Source organism: Grus americana, chromosome 23 (assembly GCF_028858705.1).
Source record: "Grus americana isolate bGruAme1 chromosome 23, bGruAme1.mat, whole genome shotgun sequence".
Taxonomy (NCBI): domain Eukaryota; kingdom Metazoa; phylum Chordata; class Aves; order Gruiformes; family Gruidae; genus Grus; species Grus americana.
In genome coordinates, this window is record NC_072874.1 from 2,123,871 (window position 1) to 2,131,539 (window position 7,669).

Here is a 7,669-nt window from a genome sequence, read left to right on the forward strand (position 1 = left end):
TCCCTACATGGAGTTATCCTAATAACTATCCTGAAATAATTCAATTTGTAGACATCCTCCGGTGCACGGTATCAGAGAAGAGCAAACTACACTCCGATACACGATGAAAGTGTATGTGCGCGCACTATAACATACAGGCGTGAAATATAATTTCCTAATGTAATCATATCATGGAAACCTGACTTTGTTAGGGCACTCTCTGAATCTCAAGGAATTCTTAGACGCAGCAGCGATGAGCCATGCAGACAAAGACTCAGGATATGCCTACAGTAATTACATGCCACGTCCATCGGGTGGAAAGCTACCTCCCTCCTCATTTTCCTCTTTGGGTAACTGCAAGGCTCTTGAATGTTTTATGAGGAACAGTCTGGTGCCTGAAAGACCAGGATGCTGCCAATTACCTTTTAATTGGGAGGAAGTTTGATGATTTGGAGTCACTTGTTGATTCTGCCACAGATGCTCAAGACTAACGATGGACGTGTCACGTTGGATCAACTTTCTAAACCCATCGAGACTTCCCAAAATTGTGGACGCCTTCCTTTCTGCAGGCGCACAGAGATACCCGATGAGAGCAGAGCCTCCAGAGGGTATACCAGGCCAACTCTTGTTTGTCTGAGTCAGTACTGGAGTTCCCCTCCCTGCCCACTGTCAAACAAGGCCATCCCCTGATGTGTTCTTTGCCTTTCCATCCTAAGAGGGAAAAGAAAAAAAAAAAAAAAGGCATTTTACACAATTCAACCCTGATATAAATTCCCACACTGATTACTAGTATTATCGTGGGAAAATACGTGGGATTGTGTCAAAGAGTAAAAATAGATTCAGACTCATGGTTTCTACGCTTGTTATAGAACACTCTGGAATTTCAATCCTAAAGGGGAATTGAAAAAAAAAATCTTTTTTGAATTAATTTTGAATGAATGACAAGTCCAGGGAAACCACATGACAACCCTTGACAAGTGAGAATGAGGGAAAACATTAACAAAACCTCTTCATTCCCTAACAGTCAGCTATCCCAAGGGTAAACTGAGGTTAACATTCAACTCTGACTCTATACTGTCTCATTACCGTAAACAAGCAGAGGTTGTGTTGGCATTCTGCATGGCTTCGGATAGACTAAATAATTACCTTTAAGCAGGCTACCTTAAAAGCAACAGGGTAATAATAGCTCTCGGTACTAAAACAACACAATAAACAGACTTTGCTGACCTGTAGTTAATGCATTCCTTCATATATGAGAGTCCATGAAATTCCATACTTTACATACGGCATCCAAGATGCCACACCAGCAGTCGGCGAAGGAAGTTTTTCCTGTTAGTGCAACTGAATCAAAACACCAAAACCAAAACCATTTTCAAATCAGGCAGTAAAACAGATGTTATTTGCAAGGGTGACAAAACGCTTGCTTCAGAGATTATTGGCTTAGCAGCCAAGACAGACAGCGCAGCGCCACATGCGGCGTGCGACTACAGCCTTAATTATCCTAACAGACTTTGGGAGAAACAGTCCAAGGCCAGTCGTGACACAGAACCTGAACGTGCTGAGCCAGAAGGCAGCATTTCGGTCTTCCTCCCTGACCTCCTTTATAGTGCAAAGAATTCCCACTGTGGCCACCTGAGCATCACTGCATTTTCAATGGGATACCATAAATAGCAATAATAATTCCAGACACTGAATATACACCCAAGCTTTGACCCCATAATCGCAGTGCCGAAGCGTTCCAAAAACCTCCCTGAGGCAGGCAGGCAGGCAGCAAAAATGATGCCAGCGTTATGCCGGATGGCTCCTTTGTATGTTTTTATCCTGACACCTTCAGATACTTCTGATTTGATTCTTCTTGGCAGAGGAAAGGCTAAAATTACATCCTGCAATCCAGAAGTATTTCCCATAAGGATAGCTTCATTTTAGTAGCAAAGGTTGTAGCCAAAGAAGATTTGTTAAATGGAGACGACAGCTTTTTTTGGGGTGCGAAATGAGTTCAGAGAAAGATCAAGCTACGGCTCCAAGTCAGGAAGTTCTGCAGCGTGTCAAGATGTGTCTGGATGCAACGGTCTTCTCACCCCACGCTGGGGCTGTCCGTGCAGAAGCGCCTTGGGTTCCCCTCGAGTTTTTCCACTGTACAGAGCCTTAAACTGGTTACAGCATCCCAAAGGATCCCCACGAGGCAGGATTTTCTTGCTGTGACTGAATGACCTGCACTCAACAACAACAATGATCATCAGTCCACCATCCTCCTCCGTCCACACCCCGAATTTCATGTGTTCTCTGTTATCTCACAGCATAGATAAGTTTCAGCTAATTCTGCAATAGCATCTTGGATTTATTTATTCTCGAGTGCATACTGTAAGTAGTAAATCACATTCTTTCCATAAGCCACTCCAGGTTTTCCACAGCCAAACTCACAGTGTTACAGACCTGATCAGAGCGGATCCGCGGAGGTTTTTACTCGAGGTTTGTAACACGGGTGGCTGAAATACCGCCTGCTTTTATTCTGGAGTTCGTGAGAGCTCCATCACACTTTGGAGACTTTACTGTTTCTGACAGCTACGTGCAATTGTAAACAGAGCACTTACCTGTATTTCCTGCGCAGATCGTATCATCTAGGGACGTTTCTTTTCCAACAGGTTCACTTCTCAGCATGCAGCAAATATTTTTTAAAAAAGGAGCATTTCCTATGAAACCATTTCATCCAACACAATCAGCATATCTGTTTTAGGAGAGTTACATTTACGTTCCAGTAGCACCTTGTTGTGCCCTCAGACGTCAAATCCTTGTTGTCTTGGGCCATGCACAAGGAGTTCTTACCCCAAAATTTCTATTTCAGTAGACAAGATTACAAAGGAAATAGTTACCTTTATCTTACAGAACACGGATGTGACATAGAGTTCAAGTGATTTGCAGAGGGAGACATAGGGAGTTTGGGAAAAAGCTGGGATCCCAACCCAGATAATGCAAGTCTAGCACCATAACTACAGAAAACCAAAACTAATTTCAACGGTCCGTTTCAGACAAAGATATAGACTGTAAGTTTATTATTTTATTTCCAATGATAAAAAGTTATCTCCTTTAAGAATCCCCGTTCTACTTTGCTGTCTGTTGGCTCTTTGCAAAAACGAAGGCAGGAAGGCGTTCAGACTAGGAGGGCAATACATCAAATGGTTGTGCTGCAGGTGCTACAGGCGCTGCTGAGGAGGAGACTAGTGGAAAGGCCAGTTCGCTCAGTTCGGACAACGAAAACAGCCTTTCTACACCCTCTTTGTAATGTGCTGCTGTTTTGACTCTTAAATGGACCCTGGCACCAGAGGGAATTGCTTCAGCCCAGACCTCCCACTCCTGACCCATTTTCATTTCATTTCCTCTCGCCCAGCCTCGTCATACGTCAGGCGCGTATTATACCTTTCAGAGTTTCCTGCTAATTTGGGCATCACAGGGCGCCTCCGGAACACCACGGTAATTACCACGCTAAATCGGACTAGTCTTTTAGCACAGATAACTCTGGCTCTGCCCCGTTCAGAATCTCTTTGCGAGGAAGATGGGGTTTGGCACAGATCTCCGGAGCCAGAATTGGAGCAAGCGCATCCGCAGCCCTGCGCGGGGACGGCGAGCCCATCGCTGCCTCGGCACGGCCACGCGTGCGCCGGGTTTCGGGCAAGCTGGGAAGCGTTCCGCTGTCCCCAGGACAATGAGCAAGGCGAAAGGTGGGAAACCTGTCCAGCCTACGGAGCACCCTTCATAACATTTGGAAGACAGACAGATGGTTTAGAGAACCACTATAGGTCTTAGGCGGTAAAGTCTGAAGATTTTGATGAAAAGGTAAAAAAATAAAGGAGCGTCCCTGTTTTAAAGTTTTGTTAAAAAACCCCAACTCGTCAGCGCCTTTGAATCTGTGGAGCCATGGAGTAATTCAGCTGAGTGCTGTGAGGAAAAATAGCTCTGTTCAGTCCCGTTTGGGGCAAAGACTTTTCTCTATTAATGCCATGTGTTAATAAGCTTTTTCACAGCTTTTGAACATAAAGAACCTTTTGGTTTAGTTCTCCGCAAATTTTGGAGCCAACGTGGAAACCAAAACCAAAACCGTATGGCTTTGCAGCTCCTGAAAACATCAGCAGAGGTTAACCTCAAATCTTCAACCAGCTTATGTAAACATCGGGGATGAAGGCAAGCTGACCTCTGGCAGCGTTCGCACAACCAGCCTTCCCGATGGTTCATCAAAGCACGGGCAATAAACGCTAAGGTAAATACTAATACACAAACCTCGGAATATCAGATGTACCAGACCAAAGCCTCGCGAGTGTGATGAGGTTTCTCATGTGCTTTGAGCAAATTCTGTAAGACAAATGGAATTAGAACCCAGTTTTAATTGTTTTCTTCTTGAAGGTGCCCACTCAGAACTACATAATTTTAAGGATGATTATAAAAAGAAATGAGAAGAGAAACAGGTTTGAACCTTATCACTTTAAATGAGAGAAAATAAGAAATAGGTAAACCCTGGAGATCCTTTTATACCCTGTACTTGGTCTTGCCCAGTAACAGAAGTTTCAAAGATTCAAGAAGCTGCTGATCAAAAAAAGAAAACCACGAAATGATCTGACAGCTTAGGAAGTGTCTTCCCCATTCCCAGATGTCAGAGTCTGGTTATGAACTTTAAAGTTTCTGATTCCCATATATTCCAACTGTGGACATTTTAATTACACGGACAAGTGCATTTTCTGCTGAACCTAGGACCGTAATGATATCTTTCAGTCGTGGCCTCAACACACTACATGGTTGTTGGGTAAAAGCAAATGAATGTGTTATAATATTCCACATTCTAAAACAGCCATTTCAGACTTTTCCTGATTTTTTTTTCCTTAATCGATTTTTTTTTTTTGCTATGCGATCACAGAAAGTTCTCTGAAAATAGTATCACATGGTGCTGTAGCTTTTCCTCCCCAACATACTGTTGCTGATAAAATACTGTGAGCATCCTCGCTTCAAGCACATAGTAGTGAATGTCAAAAGCACTTTTGTAAAGGAGAATTATCTTAAAAAAATTAAAGATGTATTTTAATTTTACCTCTCTGCTCTTTAGTGCTTGGACTAACTATTAGAGGATGGATCCTAGCTACTCTTTCTGGTTGTTTTGACAAGTCACTAGCAATCTGAACCCTCACTTGTGAAAACACAGATAATTATCTGTTTCGTGGGACAACAGTCTGACACTGGTGAAAAACAAAACGCGCACCTTCCAAGGGAAGAAGCAGCCTCGTACATCCTATCTGCCACCGCCGGACAAGGCATTAATCTGTCCTCTGTAGCGCTGGGTTTCCGTGACCGTCAGATGATGTGCACAGAGATGAAGAGGCCAAACAAGTTTGCGAGGAGGCGGCGGTGTGCGTGCGAGATCACTGCCCTCTGCTGAATGGGGAGGCTGGCAGGATGCGCAGGATCTCGCCACGGCCGAGTCCCCCCAGCTCTGGTAGTGGCATCTGTTGCTTTTCAAGTGCAGCCTTTAGCAAGAGGAGATCAAGCATCGCCTAAGCCCACAGGCATTTTGGTGGTACCGTAGTAGGATACCGTCAATAATCCTAAAAATACTGGCACAACATACGACGGAGCCTGCTTTGTCTTCTGTAAATTAACCAAGGGAGATGTACCATTTTCGTGTTTGTGCATAAACACTAGAAATATTTGACAACATCAAGGAAACCTCTACTAAGCAAAAGGTATTTTACCCAAATCAAAATACACTTAGCCAAGTCATCGTTTCAGACAATTAGATTACTGTGTCGGCCCCACCTTGTATGGTTGCCTTAGAGTTAATTTATAGATCCAAACTTATACTACATTTGCTACCATTCAGATCTATCCACATTTTAGTTTTACCTCTCTATAGATTTGATCAGCAGAATTTAATTTTTAATAAATCTTGCTAACCTTTAATGCTTTACTATATTACACAGGGAAAAGAACACACTGGCAATTCTGAAACGGATCCTTTTAAACATTCTTTCCCCTCACTGTTCAACAGCAAAGGGTTTTCTCTCTCCCTTCCACAGCTGTCTTTAGTTAGACTACATGAATACGCTTATTGGGTAACTACCTAATTGCACATTAGCACAGAAACAAAACACTTAAACTGTCACTTTACATTTTCAAGACAACTAACTTATTTTTAACATAGTCCTCAACTGTCCTCAGTCTTCTGAACACAGAGGTTCAAACCAATGTAGTCAAGAATATGGAAAAAAGAGAAGTTGCATGCTTTAATTCCACCATTTCCATCTTGCTTTTTAAAATCGGTTAAAACAACTTATGTCTGTTTAGTTTGATCAGTGCTCACATGAAAATTTCCTGCACTTAATTACTGTTGATGGCAGACTGATAACAACACATGGAGACTCTGTATAAGGTTAAACCTTGAAAGAAAAAGAATTAAAAATGGCTTGAAGGATAAACTTTTTATGAATAGGATAAATTCATTTTTCTTTACAGACACAATACGTACAGTTCTTCACAGGTAGCAAAGTGAGAGGTTTTTCCTTCCTTAGATGCCAAGCTGTTTTATACCAAAGAAATATTCTGTCCCTGCTTCAGATTGGAAAATGGAATCAACCAAACCCCAAGCGCTATGAACGTAATCCGTAATGTCAGCCCTGGCATCGGCTGATACTTCTGGTAGGAACCTACTGTCAAAACTAGAGACAAGAGCAAACGAAAACACATCCTTGGAGAGTTTAGCCTGACCCCCTCTGCTCCTACAGCCTGACTCTGAAAAGTGACAGCTCCATTTTGCTGCAAACAAAGTTTCTGCCAGCGACTGTTTCATCACTTCAGCATGAAGTCAAACTCAAAGGCTGCTGAGAATACTGTATGGGATTACTCCAAACACACTTTATCTCTGTACCTTTGATTATTCCATTGCTGCAGAGTCTCTACGTTGGCTCACTCATTTTTATAAGCCCACCTGCTGAGGGCCCTCAGGCTCACACAAAGAGCGGTCCCTACCCAGGGCATTTCCCCTGCCCTTGGCTTCTTTAACTGAATGGGGTCATGGATTTCTCAGACTGGAAAAGTCTTGGGGGAACACGTAGGTGAATCAGCTTGGGGCGCTCTCCCCCACCCATAGTTCCAGATAAAGGCTGACTACAGCAACAGGGGAGGTAGTCTGGTAGCTTTTACCTTTCAGCCATTTCCATTTTTAACTGCGTCTGCGCTCGGCTGTCACTTGCCATCCCATGCGGGGAGAAGCTTCGTCACTCAAGACGACTTCTAGCCATCTAGTCACTTTTAGAACTCTCGTGACGACATTACAAACTTGTGCTAAGCGCAGTTACGCCAGGCAGCTCTGAGTACTGATGACCTCCATGCACCAATGTTTCTAGCATGCATGAAGGTCTACAACCAAATGCAGATTTTCTTCCATGAAAAGGTTTAATTAACACCGAGAAAAAGACCCACAAGCACTGCACCTACGCCCGCCCGTACGCTTCTTTCAGCAAAGCACTCCTGCAGTAAGGTGGCCTGAGGCACAAAGTCTCTGTTCCCCTGTAAACCGATCTTAGAGCAAACTCCAAGCTCTTGGAGAAGATGAGCCGGTGCAATGATCTGTTACAGGCACAGGCTCAGGAAGAGCCCATCTTTAAACAGGAAACCTAAAAGGAGAAAAAGTGCCTTGTTAACTCTTTAGGCC